This window comes from Lichenostomus cassidix, chromosome 2 (assembly GCF_008360975.1).
Source record: "Lichenostomus cassidix isolate B80296 chromosome 2, HeHo_3.0, whole genome shotgun sequence".
Taxonomy (NCBI): domain Eukaryota; kingdom Metazoa; phylum Chordata; class Aves; order Passeriformes; family Meliphagidae; genus Lichenostomus; species Lichenostomus cassidix.
Window position 1 is genome coordinate 12,591,273 of NC_139482.1, and position 17,480 is coordinate 12,608,752.

At 39.5% G+C, this 17,480-nt stretch overlaps 2 long non-coding RNA genes across 2 annotated transcripts in view; both read right to left on the bottom strand.

Moving 5' to 3' along the window:
- LOC146440816 (uncharacterized) overlaps positions 1–17,480 on the bottom strand; it is a 111,631-nt gene that overhangs the window by 29,611 nt on the left and 64,540 nt on the right. The gene's annotated exons all lie outside the window — the stretch shown is intronic.
- On the bottom strand, positions 6,023–12,974 carry LOC146440817 (uncharacterized). The gene is made up of 3 exons (XR_014849677.1): positions 12,626–12,974; positions 10,881–11,058; positions 6,023–10,463 (listed from the first exon to the last, which is right to left on the bottom strand). It is a non-coding gene; the product is annotated as an uncharacterized LOC146440817 (long non-coding RNA).

The following is a 17,480-nucleotide window of genomic DNA, read 5'->3' on the forward strand; positions in this document are numbered from 1 at the left end:
ACTACCTAAGCTCATCCATTTCCTCTTGCAACCCCAGGTTTCCAGTGATGATTGCAATATATAAATGCAATAGTTTAAACTGCTTTATAAAGCCCATTAATGTAACCAGTTGCACTTTGCACCTATCAGCCTGTCTGTTGTTATAATTAGAGCAACTTTTGAACAATAAACCTCCAAAAACATCCATCTTGTAGGTTTTGAAATAAATACAATAGTACGCTAATAAACTCCAGGAAAAAAAAAATCCTGCTCCTAGCCCCTACACATGTTCACAGTTGTATTTTTAGGTTATATATAATAGACAGCAATCTTTGTTTGGAAGCAAACACACACTTCCCCAGTGAACTGCAGGATACACATAAATAATCAGGGCTGGAGAAAGGTCATCACACGGCTACAACTGGGGTTAGCAACAGCACTGAGCAAAGCAATTGTTCAGAATGCCTTAAGCAAAGCAAATCAAGCTGAGTGCAACATAACTGACTGTGCTGAAAGCTGAAAAGACTTAATCACAGGGATGAGGCAACCTTGAACCTTAACACTCAACAAATTTTATTAAGAATCCACAAGTTGTGAGAGAAGTTACACAGTTAAGATGTAGCTCAAGGGAATAAGTGTGCAAAACAAGAGGAGAAGAATTTAATAAGGCCCAAAGACCACCAGCTGAGCTCACGAGAATCAATCAGTAAGAGCTTGGTCCCAAGGTCTCCTTATTACTGCAGTAGGGAACATATTAATGGTATATTCAATATATATTGACTTGCAAAAAGAGATTCCTGGAAATGTTTCCCTTTTAACCTTTGCAACATAAAATTTAGTTAACAGCAAACTGTGTCTGTTTCTCATCAGAAAAGTAAAATAGATTTCATCAAGACCTACTTGTCCAAAAGCTCAATTTCTGTAACTGAAAATTTAATTCTTTCATTTCAATGCACTTGGGCACTGTCTCGCGGTCATGTCATGATCTCATTTGCTTTGTTGGGCCAGAATCCCTGGACAAATTTACCTGCACTCATACCTAGCAAGAGCCTCTGCCCAAAAGTAGGAATTGTCTCATGGAAGGCACAGGTATTTTCATAATTAAGCCCTTCACAGCAGCCCATAAATTGTGCCCAGAGGGTATAGCATGCTAAGAGTCTCTGCTCAGCAGGAGGAAAGGTGGCAGCAGAGAAAGGAGGATTTTCAGAGGTGTAATACACTTTGCAACTGAATTGCTGCGTGCTTTAAACACAGCTTCACAACCCTAATTAGGAAGCTAAGCCTTGTGATTTCCTGATAGATTCCTAAATATCTTAGAAAAACCCTTAGGGAGAACTGTAAAAGGCAGAAATTCCACAAATGGACTGTAACTAAACAGAATGAGTTTTGAATGTCACTCCAATCTGTCCACAAAGTCTGCTTTCTGTCTGAAATTTCTTCTGTATGTTCTATATGAAGGAAACATATTTGCTTGGTTTTTTTCTTTTCTTTTCTTTTCTCTCAAAAGTTCCTTGTAAACTAGATAACACATCTTGCCCTGAATTCTGAAGGCATATTAAATTAATGTGCATACTTAATCTTGTCTTAACGTGTCTTTTGAGTTGTTTGTTTGGGTTTGTTTTTTTCTTTTGCTTTGGGAGCTACATTTGATGGGATGCAGCAGTTGTACAATCCTACTGATCAACTGATGTTCACTGTTGCACGAATGTTGTGAAACTTAGGTAATTGAAGTTTGTAAAAATCCGTACAGAATCTTAAATGAAAGCTGCTTCAGTTTAAGTAAGAAATAGTTATTAGGAGTAGAAAATGGAAGGACATCTGATGGAACAACATATAGCAAAACTACAAAACGGAGGATCTCTGCAAACCATAACTAGATGAGCAATCATTTGTAGCTCCTTTAGCAGAACAGAGTGATTGAATACCAATGGAGCCTGATCTCATCTACCTCAGCTGCACTGACAGGAGCTGAGTTACTCCTGATTTACACCAACACAAACAAGACCAGAATCAAGCCAGGCAAGAGCCCTAAGGGTACTCTTAGAATGAGAAGAAAAGGAAAGAGCTCCACACTAGACAAATCCACCAGCCCAGGGGATTCCTAGTTTGAACTGCTTTTTACATGACAATTGCCAGTCCTCTGGCAAAACTGCCATTTGGTATGTACAAAACCTTGCAATCATGAAGAAGAACATTTTTCTTCCACAGAGAAAAAAGTCAGTGTTTGGGAAGGGACAATGTCTAGTTGTGGTTAGAAAAAATTATCTGGTAAAAACAATTCCTCCTTTCTCATCAATTGCAATAATTTCCAGTATACCTGAAGGAAATCTGTTTATTTTACTGACAAGGGCTATTTTTCTGAGTTACCTGCAATCTGGATGTTCTTTTGAGACAAATCTGTAGAACAACGTGAACATTCTTTTACATCCCCAGCAACAATCCCAGAGAAGCTTCACTTGCAGCCCAAACAGCAGTTGCAGGAGTTGGGATGGAATTACAGCATAGCTGGATGTAAAGAACATGATTGCACTTAAAGGGGAACTTGCAGCTCTTGAATAAAAGTTCAATCTGCACGTCAGATGGAAAGATCACTCAGAAATAGCCCTGTATGTTGTCAAAATACTTTCTAAGGTAACTTCAATGTATATTCAATGCCATGCAGGACAGTAGCTATAGAGGAACTGTGAGAAACAGCAAGTCCAAAAGAGAAATATTTGGACTTACAGCCCACACAGGTCCAGCTGGTTCCTGAGCTGCTGTTTGACACAGATCTCATCTTAGCAGTTAATCTGCAATTTTCAAGTGAGTATTCACTTAGTTGTTATCACCTGTAGCAACTACCTGCTTCTTATTACAACATTGCATTGAAGAAAGAGTCTCCGTACAGTCACCCTTGCCTTACACTCCAGAACTCCATTTTCAGCCTCAGACTACATTGCATACTACAAACATATCCACAATGACATGACCAAACAGTGCCAACCTTGAAACCAGAAATCTGGGAGAAAGCCAAGTATTAGAGACAGATCTGCAAAGATCTGTTCAAATATCCATATTTAGGGGGCATTATTCTTCTTCAAAGACTGACCAAAAAGTTGAGACTATTTCAGAATCCTGACAACTGTAGTATAAGACAATCTAATACTGCCCTCTGCAATACATTTCTTCCCTTGATAGCTGTATGTGGCAAACAAAAGTATTTACTAATTCTGCCTATTGTACCTACATCTGATTTGAGTCCCTCTGCCAGAAAAGTAACTATCTGGGGAAGAATTCTTGAACAAGAGAGTACCAGGAGCACAGACCAAATGATCAGAGTAAAACCAAGGTAGGATCCACTTTTCTATTATGGTATTTTTAACACATTGCTCACACTAAAGTCTTCCCAGATAACATAATGTAGTTTTCTTTATTGAGAATAGTATTTAGAGACTATACTTTGGGGGTTTTGTGGCTACCACAGTAGATGATAACTAAATTCTATGTCATGTTTTTCTCTTAAGACAATGATCAGCAAACACCTAAGATCACTTGCTTCAAACTGTCTGTCGTTTGAATACTTCTTTTTCTTTGACACACAACATTAATTCTTGGAGTATTTTGCCCCACTGGTCCTTTCTTGGTTTTAATAATAAATCTGAACCCTCTCCATCATGCTTATTTCAATCTCATGTGTATAATGAGATAGAACATTTGCAATCTGTTGCTTCTCACCACAGAAGGTGAGACAACATTGCCCAAACACCCCTCCTGCTTGCTCACTACATTTCTGCTCATCACTTTCTGTCTCCTGCTGTGTGTGATGGTAACCCTTCTCCTGCCTGGGGTGATTAATAGATGTCTACTTTCTTCCTGGGTTTCACTTTCTTTGGTTCCTCAGCAGTCAAATCCCTTCTTCATAGACCTGGAGAGCTGCTGCCAGTCACAGTAAGCTCTTCAAGAAATGCTCACCTTCACTTACATGCCACATTACCTTACTTAGCCTTTCATTTGATTTTCCTGGTCTTTGCTAGACCCATACTGCTGTTTTTGAACTAAGGTGGAGGCAAAGAAAGGGTCTGATTCGTATCTTGCTCCCTTCTAATTTGCCAGAGCCTTCACACTTTCCACTATTTGCTCTTTATTTGGGGAGTTCTCTTTTCATTAAGACAGTTCTTATTAGCCAAATTCAAAGAAGGCCAGACATCTTCCTTACATATCTGGCTTACTGCTCACAACAATCCTTCCTTGTATCTGAGATGTCATATAGTGTGGCTCTGATTGCATTTGCACAGCTGTAAATATATTTTCTTAAATGGAGCTTTTCCTGATGTGAACGGAAAGCCCTATAATTTCTTAGCCTAGCTATTCACTTTAGCTAAAATAGGGGTTTATTATTATTTTGTAAAAAGAAGATGCTTTCATTCTGACCTAGATAGGAATCTCTTTCTCTTCCCTTCTTAAGACAACTATGAAAACGAGATTGTAAGTCTCCTATGGAGAAAAGACTTGGACAAATCAATAATTTATGTTATGATTTTGAGAGACTTTCACCTTGAGGAAGTGCCAGCCCTACCGTAATTCTGTAGATCTTGTTTGAAAATGTTTTCCATTACTAATCGGGAGAACCTTTTTTTTTTCTTATTATTTATACAAGGCTCCTTTGATTTTCAGTGTGTGACACTTCAGAATGAAAATGGTGTCTGCATTAATTAAAAAATGAAGAAGAGAACTCTTACTTTCCTTCCCCCTCACTTAAAATCCAAGTAAAACGCTGGCAGGCAACACTCAGCATGTAGTGCTCTACTTCCAACCATGAACCCCTTTTATAGATTTCTGTCATTTTAGCTGCTTCTGGCTAAAATCACTGGTTATAGCAGTGACTTGGAAAGAAAAATGAGCAGAGAGTTAAGAGCAAAACGGGGGGTAGGTACATGTGGCAATTAAATAAGCCTGCTACAAATCTCATGTTTGAGATTTGAACAGAGAACATGTCAGTCATAGCATTCCTAAACAAGACCCTGGCACTGCCAGCTTTATGCTGAGGCCTTTAGGGGAAAAAACATGTGAGTCTATGCCCATGCACCTTTCTTTTGACCTCCACAGCTTACCCAAGAGCAGACTGCCACATCAACAGCTCACTTCCCCACACCTCCTGTTGTTTCAAGGAATCCTCACCATGGCTTGCAGCAGCATGTTCTAGCCACTGGCTTGTTTTATCCACAGGATCTCTTAGAGATTGGATAATTGATGGTCACCCAATCTCCCACATTGCACCACGAGTCCAAACCACTCACTGAAGATGAGATAGCATGCCTAGGTCTGCCCACACACAGGAGACACCCCAGAGCTGCAGGAATGGCATGACCAACAGCAGGGCCAGGAGCAGACTCTTGGGATAAGTTCCACATTTCTGCCTCGGCCACTGCAGGCAGCTGTGACATTTCTGAGCCACTCCTGGAGACAGGAGATGACCTTCAGGCCTTGTGGAAGTTGTAGGACTTGTGCCTGACTGCTCTATTCCAAGTAAATTAATTCACTTCCATCCTTATAGCAAAACAAATCCAAGTCATGACAAAGGTCTAAGAAACCTGGAAGATATAGGAATGGGGGGAGGGGGGAAGAAATTAAGGAAGAGTTCTTTGGGTTAGGATTTTCAGTGTGAGCACCAGCTTCCAGCTCCAGTGGGTTCAGACTTTGTTGAAATGTGAAGCACCACTCTGCAAAATTTTTACAGCATTCTGGGATGAAATTACCTTTTTTGTGCAGACATTTGACTATCACGCCAAACTCTTTCTCACAATTCACTGCTATCACTGTGGGGAAAAAAAATCCTGAGCTATTTAAACCCATATTGTACTGAAACAAAAAAAAAACCCCACCCAGACAATCAAACAAACAGACCCATGTATTTTTCCCAAAATTTCCAAGTCTTGATAAAGTCTTTATGTTGTGGCCTTACATAACATGACATCACATCAAGCAGGGCAAATCCCTAAAACAAACTCCAGAAACACAACTTTTCATCAAAACAGAAAGCATGGTTTTATTCAGATATTCTCTTTTTCACACACAATTAAAACCAATGTAGGTAATGAATGAACTGATAGGATGACAAAGTTTGTAGTTCCTGGACAATTTAAGATTATTCAACCCTTATCATAAGATGAAAAATAATAAATGTTGGGTTTTGACAACATCAAAATTTCATCCAAACTCCCAGTGCACATCAAGTTACACTGGGAAAGGAAACCATACAATCTCTAAAGATTCAGATGTATAGATGGGATCTATATAGCTCAGAGGCTCTCCTGACTCCTAATCACACTTATTCCCTCCCCATTTTGATATTAGATTTTTTGTTTTTTCCTCACCTCTGCTGCTCCAACAAAGCAGCTCAGATATCCACATATGTACAGAGCATTCATTGCAACAACTCTGTGACTAAGACAAACTGATGAATATGTAACATGATCTTAAAAAATGCATGTGAAATATGCAAAGCCATCAACTTAATGAGTACTTTCATGTTGTCCCCTTTTTGCATTGAAGGGTCAGTTTATCTAACAGAGAGCATCAAAATAAATCACTTGTATTCTGAAACCTAGATAATTCATCTGGCAAAATAAGGATAATTATTTGAAATTAAGCAAAGGACTGGAATTCTTCTAACATCGAATGGCACAGGATGTGCTGTTTAAATATCAAGGCATCCAGGACATATTAGTATGTCATCTGAGGCCTTAAAATTGTGACATAAGAAGTGAGCTTCCATCTTAGCAGTATGCAACCAGAAACTTTTTAAGAATATTCCCTGAATTTAGAATATTGGAGTAGCAATTATTCATTTTGATATCTGGAACTGAAATGTGACTATTTTGCAAAATGTAACACCAAGAAAAAGCAGCATCATTTTTCATGCCTTTGTTATTTCACCTACCTTCTGATTATCAGAAAATGAATTTTTGAAATCCTAAAGAATCCTTAAAGTGCTTAAAGCATCCTTTTAGAGTGACAGAAATGGGCTTTTATTTGTACAGTGGTGCATGATGAGTGTTCATATTGGCAACCATGGGTATATTAGAGCTACTCATTCAGAAATCCCACAGATTGGTGTCTTTGGGTATTGCCTATGAAGTGCAACTCTAAAAAGAAAAACAGGTAGGAACTATTCACAGTTCCAGTCAGTCTGGTAAAATGAACAATAATAGCATGTAAGTTGGGTAGTTATCTCAAAACTTCAGCATTTGCAAACACAGGGTTTCAGAAACCATACTCAGAGTGAAATCTGACATAAATTGTACCTGCATTAAATTGTTCAAGTAATTTTGAATTGACACATTCCTAATAATTCCCAGCCATGTTTGTTTGGAAACAATTAAACTAAACTTGTTTAAAAAATAATCTGTTGATGTATTTTCTCCATCTCTTCCACCAAATAATTCAACTCCAGAAGTTTCACCATGGTTTTTATAATGCATGCTTTTTTTTTCACCTGGGTCATTTCTTACTCATGTGAAAGTTCCATCTCACTTTTTGCCTTCAACAGTTTGAAAACTTTAGAGAAATCATTAATATTAAGAAGAATGCCAAAGACGATAGTTTTCTCATCTTGTCTTTGTTTCTCTTTTCCTCTGGGCCACATAAGGATATTCAAGTCAGCAGAGACAGAGTTTCTCTTTAAAAAACCTGCTGATTTAATATTTAGTAGGTGATGGATTCCACCTCAACAATCAGACTCAGGAATAAAAATAGTCTGAATCCCACTCAGTGCCATCCACAAATCCATAGATAGAAACCCAAAGTATTGTACAGCACATTTCCTGCTCAGTAAGCTTGAGACAAGCTGCTGTGATTCCCTACATATACACATATATTCTGAGCTGATGCCTGTCAAACCAGCCCCTGGTTAAGTGGCAAGCATAATACAGCTTCCTTTCCCTAGAGGTAACTGTCCTCATTACTGAAGCGAATGAACCCCTAGGTGTATAATAGAATCTTCTTTAAAATATTCATCATATGACAGCTGGTATTTCAGCCATATTTGACTGGAATGTTACATTTTGGGGAACTTAGGGCTCCATAGTCAATTAACCTAGCATTTTGCTCACCATCTAATTTACTTTTTTTATCAGAAATCGTTAAACATTTATGTTAGTATGTAACTTGTTATTCTGCTGTTCAGGACTGAGCAAGACATGCAGACCAGGGTTTCCCTTACTGCAGAAATATCCATTAGAACATCTGGACTAGCAAAGCTGAAACTTTACACTTTCCCTCAGCCGGAAAACACCAGCTTCTCCAAGGTGAGTCACATCATCCGGCATCATTCTGTTTCCTTCACACTTCTCAGAATCAACACTTCAGGCTGTGAAAACCTCCCTCTGCCAGCAGGTCTCAGGAAGACCATGGGCAGGCAGGGGGAAATAACACAGGGGCCAGAGTACTCCACCAGAAATCAGAATAAAGAAGCTATGTAGGGAGAGAAAGAGACAAATAGAGCAGCAGGTTATGCACCCCAAACATTTCCATGTTCAAACACCAAACAGTGCTTTCCTTCTTGCCTCTCCATTCTTACTTCTGTCTTGAAACAAATACTGTGTTTTTCCCTGCCTACTCTTCCCATTTTTTTCCCCCTACCTGCTCTTAATTACAGCCACAAACTTCAGTAGGTCCTATTCCACCTGCAATTCCACACACATTTCCACTCACAGCACACCAACAAGCCCAGCCTGTGCAGAGGGAAAGTTGTCACCAACATGCAAGGCTGCCCAGGAAGTTTACACAGCAATTGCTCAAACTCTGCAAGCCTTCCTGACACCAACTCAGCATTCCAGCACACCAGCATCATTTTTAAGAGATTTCTCATGTGATTAGTGCTGTCTCTCCATTCCCACATGCTACTCAGACATTGGTGGCAAAAAAAAAAAAAAATCATTCTTAGTCTCATCAGGACTTGTTTGTCATCAGAATCCCTCTTTAGTTTTTGTCTTTTGCTTAGTTTTAGCCTACTTATCTCATTATGCTGGTCTAATTAAAATCATTTGCTGACAAATATTGTCAGTAATGTAACAGTTGGCTAAATTAACACTGGCTTAGCCTTAGCTTTGTTATCAGCTTAACTACACAGCACTGATTGATAAGCATTTTAAAGCAGGAATTCCTTTCTTCAGGTCAAATGCAGAGAAGGCAAAGCTGGAGATTTGAATGTGATACATCAACAAGTCTTACCAGAAGAAAGTCAGATATAATTGTGCTGAAGTCAAACCAAACTCATCTCTGCATAACTTCCCTGCAAGATTGGTCATAAAAACAAAGATGCATTTGGCCCAACCTGTTAAAACAGCAGGAGCATAGCTTAATATCATGTTCTAAAATTACTGTTGTAAGCAGTATATCTTGTTTTCTGATTCTTATTGACTTTTTTGGCATAAATTGAGTATTTCTAAACCACAATTATTCCTACAGATGCAACTTAATTGCAATATTCATCACCATATATGTCTAAATGATAGGGATGCTGAAGTGTTTTACAGTGAAAACACATCCAATTTTAATGAAGTTCAAAAGAAGAAATGTTTATTTATGGATTAAAGTACACAAAGATCTGCTGCTCACACTTGCTGAAATACTGACAGCTTTTTTTTTTTTTTTTTAAGGGAGAAAGAGAATGCAAGGGAAGGAAAGACTTCACATCTTGTGCATAGTTGTGGTGAGTGGATCAACGTTCCCAGCAGACAAGCAGAGAGCTCCTGGGTCTTTTGACACTGGTGGAGATCAGATGATATACAGCTGAAGTCTGAACACAAGTTGCCTCTAAGAGGTTGCATCTGGTGAAAGGGTGGAGATGTTGTGCTGATAACCCATTACAGCTGCAGGGGGATGTCTCAACATGTCTTGAGAAAGACTGCATATTTCTGTGTTTGGAGCTCAGGTTTGCTGCTGTTCAAATCCAATTACATCATTTTAACACTCCTAAAAAAGAAAAAAGAGGTGGAATCCAAACTAGAACAATATCCTATAGAAAAGTGCTTTCTATTTAGTAGGCTCTTATGAGAAAAAAAAATAGCAGAACTACATATCTAAAATTAGCCCCTCTGCTGAAGACCTAAATTTAAAACAACTTTTAGAGCAGATGTGAAGGCTTCAGAGCAACATATTAATATAACAGAACTATGAAAAAAAATCAAATACAGAGAAAAATCCAAGTTTTAGATAAAATTTTCAGAACACTCCTCCCCACTTCAGGAATTTGCAACCATCACCTATTGAATGAGAGCTGTTGCTGTTGGTCTTGAGAATCATTCATTAAATGAGTGTGCACAGAAATATTGCCAGGGGGAACACCAACCTCCCAGAGACAGACATTCAACCTGCTTGGAATCAGATGTTTGGAAAGAAACTAGAAAACTGTGGCTGTGCATAGACTTGACAGTGCTCACTGGAACAAGAAGAACCCAGGTTTGCACAGGCTCTAGCAAGTTCACTTGCGCAAGAAATCCCAACTGTTAAAAAAAAAAAACATAATTCATCTTGGGGAGAGGAGTAGGTGGGGAAAGGGAAATATAACAGACAGGTAATCCCTATTGCTCTGGAAACTACTGCTATCACTGATCTGCTGTCAAACCATCCCAAGACAAGAAAATATACAATCTGCTGCCATTATTACAGCCCAGTTCTCTATGGAAAACAGTAAGTCCAGAGTTAGCCCTCAGTTTACATTACATGGAGTGAGAAAGAAAAAGAAGACAATTTTTGCTAAGCCAGCTAACAACAAGCTGCTGCTCCAACGCTCTGCCTCAGGCCATGCAGCCTCAGCTGCACCATCTGCCCTGGAAAGACTCCAGGCAGGAAAGAGCAGCTGAGAGTGCAACAAGTTGAGGATCCAGTATAACCATGACTGTTCTGTGCTATCAGCTCACCTGAAACCTCACCTCCCCAGTTCCTGTTTCTTGTTCTCAGACACCTCCTTTGCTAAATTGTTATTTTTGATGTGTCCTCCTCTATCCAGATGTCTTAATTAGTTGTTTTTCTCTGGGTGCTGGTTTTGTGTGCCTTTCCAATGCGTAACCTTCTCCCTGAATTCACAAGCACAGCATCCTGGGTGACAGCACAGTGAAATGCCAGGTACAATGGAGGCATTAGGCACCAGGAATAAAACACAAGTTGAGATTGTTTTTAAGGGCAGCAAAACCCCTTCCAAGATCTTGTGACATCAGTTATCAGAAACAGAGATTAAATGCTTTTCCTATTTTCAGCAGCAACACTCCCACTGATTTTAACACTGCAAGATATGCCCCTGCCCACTGAAACAAATCACCTGTACATGAATGCAGTCAGAAAGAAGAGGCCTCCAGCAAAGCAATTTCTTCTCTTTAGATTCTGAGGAGTAATAGTAAAAAGATCTGTCCTTTCAATCTGTATCTCAGTCAACTCACAAAGAGATGTAATATTCTGGATCCCACTCTTTTGTTTTCCCTTCCTTGACACCTTACCACGTTTCTCATTTTGTTTATACATTTCCTTGTCATTTCTGACATGCAAGAGTATACATGAGGCCATAATGCAAAGATGTGTGTGCTTTCTGAAGGTGAACAGTGTTAGCTTAGGAATGAAATCCAATGGTCTCCTAGGGGCAAGAAACAAGAAGGCAGCATGAATCAACTGCAGACTTAATGTGAAAACAATTTTGGGTAACAGATCAGGAAGCAGATTGGAGGTGTTTAAATGCAAGTCTACAAATTCAGGTGGAGAACATGACTATTGTGCTGGCAGTGCAATCCCTTTGCAATTCTCACCCACAAGAGAGAAAAAGAGTCACTCGTGAGCTGCCCTGCCTCAGCCTGCACAGCAGAGGAACTCTGGCTGTCCCCTTGTTAGACACTGCACACCCTAACACCCCTTCTACCGACTTCTGAGGCAGCAATTCCCGTGGGGCATCTCCACATCAGGCCAGAAAATGCTCCTGGCAATGCAGAGACTGTTGTGCTAAAACCCCTCCATGCTCCTGCAGCTGTACATAGTTCCATGTGACAGGATAGATCCTGAGGTCTGAGTGTGCACCTGAAATATTTTGCTACTGTCTTCATGACATCAATGTCAAGTCTTAAATTGCCTTGAGCAGGAGCAGGGTAGAAAGTCATCACAGGAGTTGCTGAATGGAAAATGTACATTACCTGTAAACTGCCTTCAAAACTCATTTTAAAAAGAGAATTTGGAACAATCTGACATTGTTTTCATCTTTATAGATGGATTAAAAAAGACACCTGAAAATAATTAAGCTGCCTATGTTTTTTACATACATACACATTATTTTTTGCTTTTCAATACCCAAATCCTGAGTATTTCCACTGCTCTTACTGCTCTGCAGGCAAGCACTGATTCTCTGCTGCTAGCTCATCGCATCCCCAAGGTAAAGGCAGGACCTGTTCTTACATGTTGAAAACTAGCACAGAGCAGAATTTAATGATCAGAAAAGTACATATTACACAGGCAATTGCAAACATTTCAGTGCTCAGGATTTTGAAGAAAGTTATTTCTACTGTACTGTTATGTGGAATGTTTTCTGAAATATTCACATGTATATTTGATTCCATCCTTGGGACCTGGACATCCAGCAGATGGATTACAAAATCTGACTTGCAATTGTTTTATTATCAGTGCTTACCACTGCCAAATCCATGTCCTCTGACATCTCTGATAGAATCCCATCATCTGTTCAGGGAATATGAAGTGAGACCCAGCAGACTAGGAAAGGATACAGGTGTTCAAACACTGGAGGAGAGGAAGTGAAATTTCCTGGGCCAGAGAAGAACGTAAGGAGAAATTAAGGGAAAGGAATGAGCAAAATGTCCTTTTCACTGCAGCAGGTCTGTTTGGGCTTGGGCACATCTCTCCCCTTCACTCACAGTCAGTTCAGTGACCAAAGCCACTGTTATCTCCTTCCTGCTCCTGGAGAGGGACATGCAGCTACATATGACCTGCGTATGTGAGATTCAACATGAGGTTCAACAACCCAGCATGCTGTGAGTTTCAGAAAGGTATCTGTAGGGGGAAAAGGGGAAAAAAAATGGAGAAAGCAGAATAAAAATACTCTCTCAGAACTGAACAGGTCAGAAGAGCAGTCAGAGGGTGCAGATCCAGCCATTCATTGGCAGTTCTTACCCAGGGACCCTCAGGGCCCTGTGGCAGCTTCTGCTGAGGTGACATATTTGTTGCAGCCCATGTCCAGGCAGCGTGACCTGGTGCCACCACACCAGCACCAGCTGGCACTGGTTCAGATATATCATAGAGCAGAAGAGTGAACCAAGCAGGGACACTTAATTTTTATTCCTTAAAAGGAGGAGACATTAGGAAAAGCTATCTGTAATGGCTCTGTCCTTAGCATAAATGGAGGGGCTTACAAGGCCTTTGCTCTCCTTAAATATATTTAGAGAGAGAAAGTTCCCAGTCTGGCACATTTTGCCAGCTGTGTTACTGATTTATAGTCCACTGTGTTGTTCACAAGTGTAATGTGCAAAAGGCAAACATCTGCCCATCTGAACAAAGCCAGTAAGACAGAAATGTCCTGTGACACCCCAGGGTACTCCTCAGAAAAACCTCTCAGGAGGTTCAGAGGCTGTAAGGAGGAGCAGGAGACCCCCTGCTCACAGCATGCTTGCTTTCCTCTCCTGTGATCACACCAGAACACTGCAGACCGTGTCCATGGCTTTCCATGCACGGAAAACAATGCCAAGGAATCTTTTAAGAGAACAGTGTCACCAAGTACAGTCAAGAGCTTAATGAAGGCAGCTTTCACAAATCAAGTGAAGAGCTCTGGACACAATCCAGAAGAGGATGTTGGGAAGCAAATTACTGCACTGACAATAAATAGAGTTCCTATGTCCAAATTTTACAGTATTTACTTGTATTTTGTGGCTATTTCCCTCTGTAACAGCCAAGAAAGGCACTCAGCACAGAAAATTGTAACAGCTGCTTTACAAAGTGTATCTGAAGCTTCCATTTCCCATATTTCCATCCTTACAATTGAGACTGACAGTCCCAAATCCTTCCATTATATTACCGACCAAAATAATGCTATTGCAGCAAAGTCTGTGCCAGCTTAGATGCAATTTTAAAAGTACATTTGTTAGTATGTACCAGATGCTTTTTAATTTATCTAGTAATTTTGAATATACAGCATTTGTCAACTACCTATATTTTAAAAACAGAGATATACTACCATGACACAAATGGTAGTATCCAGATTATGACAGGCACTGAAATCTGTGATCCAGGTTTCCAGGTTGTTGCAGGTGGAGATCAACGCAGTCAGCCAGACACAGCAAAAATCTACACAGAATCTACCACAGCATCAGGCCAGGTTGTATGGGGTTTTGAGAAACTTGGTGTAGTGGAATATGTCCCTGTCCATGGCAGGGTGTTGGAGCTAGATATTCTTTAAGGTCTCTTCCCACCCAAACAGTTCTATGATTTCTATGATTCTATCAGTAAATCTTTCCTTTTCTTAGGTGACCTTTTACATCTGCTTTAGAATCTACTGTTTTTAAGGACTGGGTTTTTTCTACTTTAGGGAAAAACTATTCTTTTCCCTAATGGGAATAATCTGTAACAGCCACTAGTCACCTTTTAAGAGATGCCCATTCAAAGGCATGTCCCAGAGACTCACATTAATTGCATGAAAAAATATGTTCTCTAGTAAGCTCTGGCATGTTGCAAATGCACTGAATGCTTGACATTTTTATGATTATGCTAATGTTGTGACATTTGATGTGCTTGTTTTTGAAAAAACATCATGCAATTAAGTTCTCTGAAGGAAAACCAGAAAGAAACAGATCAATCACTAAGAAGGCAGAAAGAATGAAAACTGCTTCTACCAGCTTTAGAAACAAATGCCTGCTAGTCAATGGCGAACATTTGAACTAGATATTTCAGATTTGTCAGTTTTACTCTGAAAGTAAAGAGCACTGATAGGGTGACTTTCAATTTTAACACAAGCAGTGGCTTCACTTTCACATCTTCCCTCTACCTTCAAAGTATAATAGCGTCTGTCATAAAATGACTCTTTCCATCACTGAAAGAATTACGTCTCTTAGAAAACTCTTCCTTCCCCTTAGACATTTCAAAATATGCATAACCCAGTTAGGTCATGGAACCTTGATTTTGACTTCATCCTCTTTTAAAACATGGTGTCTGCTTCAGTTATATCCCAAAATGAAGTAGGAGAGAGATAAGATTTTTTAATGCCAATGCAAATAATTTCATAATTCCTCTCCCTCACCTAGAGACCTAAAGATTAGGAGGAAGAACCAGAGAACTAACATGTTCTACTGGAACAACAGAGTGTTTGATGGCAGGAAGGCTACATGGATCCAAGCTGTGGAGTCAAGAAGAAACACAGAAGAGCAGCAGACACTGGAGGAGAACCAAAGGGAGATCCAACTGCTTATTTTTGCAACAAAGCTACAGAAGACATAAGAACTGGCTACAGGTTAATTACAGCAATGGTGAGAAGCAAGATCCATCTCCCCCGCCAGATCCTTGGAAGCAGCAGCTCACTGAAAATGCTGAAGCAACTTAGTAGCAACTTTGGAAGCAAATTAAAAGTACATTCATAACCTCAGGGACTGTATACATTTAATCTCTTGGTAAAGACAGGCACTAATCAGATTGAGTTTAAAAATAAACCTAACTTGATGGAGACTTACTATTGATGAAATCAAGAATCAAGTTAATTCCAAAAAATTCAATTCCATACATAATACACAATTACGGCAACAATAGCATGCTTAGGAAACTGCAAAAAGGGACTACAAAAAGAGGGTTTGATCCAAAAAATTGAACTTATGGTCAATTATTGGCAAATCCTGATTTAAACTCTGAAAATGTAGTTATAAAGAGGACTAAGCTAGAAAATTGTAGGAGTAGTTTCCACTTTTTTCCCTGAGACAGTGCAAGGCAACAAATTTCAGTTAAATAATTGGTCTGAAATTGTAGGAAAAAAATAAAAAGGATATTCAAAAGGAATGAACCAACAAAGCACAAAGCCTAAGAAAATCATCTCTTCAGCACGCTCAAAGACTCCTGCACCTTTTCGGCTCCTAATAAAACATGTACACCTGAACTTTATTAATGTTCTCAGTATTTGGCTTTTTTCAGATACATGCACATCATGTAGAGCCACTTGACCTACAGCAAGATCTCCTTACATGATTGGAATGGCAACAGATGCAGCATTTCCTGAACACAAGTGAAAATTAGTGGGCACTCCTTTTGCCACCCCTCCAGTAAGACATTAACCTTTCCTGAATTACTTTACTACAGAGTAAAAGTAAACCCAAAGCTTCCCAGATCAAACATCCCTCTCTTGGGCTGTTTTATCTTGGAGACTCCTCAATGTGCCATTTATTTCTTACCTCGGTCATGGTCTCCGCCAGACACCTCCTGCTTTTGCTGGCTGCAAAATCTTTCAGAAAGATGACCCACTGGCCAGTGGTGGTCAGAAGGGAAACAAACTCTGGAAGGAGAGAGTGTTTCTTTCCACTGAACTCTATGCCAACATGTGAGCCCAGCTATGAACACTCTGCTCTCCTGCAGGTATGCACTTAGCAGAAATATACCCCAAAAGCTGAAGCTTTTAAGGATGGCAGTTTGCTTTTTAGTACAGACCAATGTCTCACTGCGTGACCTGTAAAGACCAAGACTGAACCAGACCAAACGTACTACAGCCTATTTTATCCAGCTGGGACCAAACTGTGAATAATTTGGGTAGATTTCATCCTTTTCTAATTCCCTGGAGTGTAGATTTCTAAAACTCAGCTAGTCCATTTAGGTTCTTTTGGGGTTTTTTTTTACGTTAAAGAACAAAAGCAAGCATTTCAAGATGATTCATCTGACCTATTTTTGCTGATCTACACTACAATGCGATCGATCACACCTTAAATTTTGTTAAGTCAAATGACTCAGCCTCTGTCTTGATAAATAGAGCATAATTATTAGCTTAGAAATTTTGAACAGAATGCAATCTTCTGCTGACAATGGAGACGAGACACTGCAGGCTACTAAACTCAGTACACCTAAATTATTCTTCTCCTAGCACCCCACATATAACCTACAATGAAGCTACTTTGTTTTCCACCAGTAAAGAGGACCTTTGGCTTCTTCCATCTTACCTTCCTTATCTGATTTTTGTAATGCAGAGAAGAAAAATTATATTTTGCTTAAACATTTTCTTCAACATTTGCGAATCCAAAACAGAAATGGAAGTGTGCCTAGGGCATTCACTCTTGAATATCTGGATGTTATAGATTCTACTAGATACAGAAAGATCCAAATTTGAATCTTGGTTTGAATTCATTTTCCTAGCCAAGCTCTACTAGTAGAAATTAACAGGATCTAACATAGTAGAATATCAGACTTTACACCCACCATAACCTGATGTGGTTTTTTTAAACCCAAACCTGACTAATTAGGGTTTTTTTAAATGCATGGTCATTATAATTAAATGTAATTACAATATCCAT